The 3,002-nt window shown below is 38.7% G+C and overlaps 1 long non-coding RNA gene across 1 annotated transcript in view; it reads right to left on the reverse strand.

The window, feature by feature from the left end:
* LOC118763496 overlaps window positions 1-1,177 on the reverse strand; it is an 11,099-nt gene extending 9,922 nt beyond the window's left edge. Inside the window, exon 1 of the long non-coding RNA XR_004999255.1 lies at window positions 1,040-1,177. This is a non-coding gene — a long non-coding RNA (uncharacterized LOC118763496). The remainder of the gene's footprint in view (window positions 1-1,039) is intronic.
* Between the last annotated feature and the right edge of the window lie 1,825 nt (window positions 1,178-3,002).

A 3,002-nucleotide genomic window follows, 5' to 3' on the forward strand; every position in this document is an offset into this window, starting at 1 on the left:
GTACTAAACAAAGGTCCCAACTTTGCGACAACCATTAACTGCATTACATATTTGGACATAATAGCCCCTATTGAAGAGATAGCCGTAAAAATACCAAAAACTCAGGGAGATGAACTAAGGTGGAAAGTGAGACAGGTGTTGGAAAAAGCGAAACTTCCCAAACCAATCATTACTAAGGAAGAAAAGTTCTCTATCAAAAGACTACAGAGTGACAATTCCATCATTATACTTCCAGCGGACATTGGAAGTGCTACAGTGGTGATGAACAAGTCTGACTACTCGCAAAAATTGACAAGACTTATAAGTGATGGTAGCTACAGCAAAGTAAAGAAAGACCCAACTCTGAAAACAGAGAGGAAGTTCTCACAGATCTTGATCAAGAACAAGGACCACTTTACACCAATAAAGTACAGACAACTGACTCAACACTACAATAAACTACCATACATGTACGGTCTCCCTAAGATTCACAAGGACGGTATTCCATTAAGACCTATAGTGAGCTATAGGTCATTCACTGAGCCGCTTCCTTGTGGATATAACCAATCCATTAGCAGGAAAGTCAACATCAGAGTGAAGAATTCCACCCACTTCACAGAATTGATCAAGGATACCAACATTGGATCCAATCGGATGGTGAGTCTAGTTGTGGTAAGTCTGCTCACCAAAGTCTTAACTGGTGAAGCACTATCGGTGATTCAAGAAAAACTAATGACAGACACCCATCTAAAAGAACGCACTAGTATACCAATAAGACATTTGATGGAAATGTTGAGATTCTGTGTAGAAACTACCTATTTCAGTATCGACACTGATATATATCGACAAGAAGTGGGTTTAGCTATCGGTTCACCGATAATAGCCAATATGTACATGAAATACTTTGAGAATTTGGCTTTATGAACGACACCACTAAAGCCAACTCTATGTTGATGACACCTTTATTTTCTGGCCCCACCAGGAAGATGTCCGAGAGCTGTTAGATCAAGTAAACTCAATAAAGCCATCCATACAGTTCACAATAGAAAAGGAAAAAGACAACCAGCTAGCATTCCTGGACGTATTAATAACACGCACCAAGTATGGATTCATGACATCCGGATACCGCAAGCCGATCTTCACTGGACAATACCTTAACTTCAATTCCCACTATCCATACAGTGTAAAGAGGATTGCTCAGTGCCTTAAACATCGAGAAAAGAATATAAGTAGCGATCGTGATACCCACTATGAAGAAATCATCAAGCTCAGTAATAATATATTAAGCAACAACTACCCCCCACTAAAACATACTATCTACTCCAATTATGAAGAAAGGAGGGGATACAACCAATAGAGTCTGTCTACAGTCTGCCTACCCTATGTGAAAGCCCTCTCCGAAAAGATACAAAACATATACGGCAGATATGACATCAGGACAGTATTCAAGAGCAGTACAACATTTCACAAATATCTCCTTTGGGTAAAACTACCAATAGAAGAGAATATGACCAAAGACTGCGGGTACTCCATCCCATGCAGCTATGGTAGGTTATACAAAGGCGAATCATACTGCTCCCTCCTCAAAATAAGGGTAGAGGGACATCGCAAAACTGTGACACGATGAGATATTGATAAATCGGGTATAGCTGATCATGTATGGAAAAATGGAGACCACCTCCCCCTGTGGGATGAAGTTAATAGACAGAAAACACCACTGGAAAATAGGAAAATTAAAAGAAACAGCACGTATGCTAGGACACAACAACCTCCTTAGCAGTAGCGCCGGCTACTAACCCCAAGATTCCGAGTTCGATTCCATGCAGTGACCTGAACAACATCAAGAACAACACCTTAGGAATGAGGACCCATGTTCGAAATTTCCCCAAGACACCAAAACAACAAACAAGATGAGGACAAATATCCTTCAAATGTAAATAATGTACATAATTCCTCATCTCTTAAATATAGAACTCTGTTCTGCTTTGTCAACATATTTCACTTACTATTAGTTGGCACTAGTTTCTTAGTGCTGATTATATTTCATTACGTTTAAAACTGACCTAAAAGTGTCTTCTAGAAGAAATTTTTTTTATTAAGCAATGAAAAGACTAGATCGTATTATGTATCTATAGCAATTTTGGTAGTCTAAATTGGTAGCTGAAGTTCGTTTGTGTGACTTGTCCGGAAAAACTCAAAAGCTGGTTCTGTGGTGGGGCATAATTTTACTGAAATAAAATGAATGGCCATCACCTCCTCCACCTCCACCACCACCACCTCCTCCTCCACTTTGTCGTCGTCTCCTTGTCCTGCATTTCGTCCTCTCCTTCTTCCTCCTCTTTCTCCTCTGTCAGTCAGTCCCTGTTTTTTTTTTCTTGCTTCTTAACACGTATTGCACCCAAAAGTGAGCTCCTACTTGGTTGCTCGACTGCTAGAAATAGCAAAGAAATTTCCCTTGTATCATATTCAACTATCTTTAAAAAGCGTTCATGGAATAATGTAATGCATGATTAACTGTTTCACGAATAAAAGAATATGCGATAGCCATGGTGAAATGCCTTTTGCTCATTAGTTTGCTTTGATGGGAGCAACACAACATTTGATAGGAGCAAAACAAAGATTGGACGTTAAAACATCAGCGATAACAACGGAATCTGTAACAATTGCAATTTCGTGATATATATATATGTATATATGCACTGGTATAAAGAAAGTTCAGAGAAATTTTCCATGCCAATTATTTGGTTTATCGCTAACTAATCAAGCTCTATCTGATAATGAAGGGAAACATTTCCCTTCACAGCCATAAACTAATTTTATCTCATTCTTTCATGATAGACAGCAAACATTTTACACAGTACTACTTAATAAACGTTTCTCTCTCAAATACTGTAGAAGTGTGTCTCATCTGTATGTGTCTCAGCTGGCAAGTAATGGAAGTAGGGATAAAATCTATGTGTAGTCGCTTTACCTGCAGCAATACTGGGTAAAATATCCTATTGCCTTAAATAAGAAGAGAACAT

The sequence above is a fragment of the Octopus sinensis genome, linkage group LG5 (assembly GCF_006345805.1).
Source record: "Octopus sinensis linkage group LG5, ASM634580v1, whole genome shotgun sequence".
NCBI classification, from domain to species: domain Eukaryota; kingdom Metazoa; phylum Mollusca; class Cephalopoda; order Octopoda; family Octopodidae; genus Octopus; species Octopus sinensis.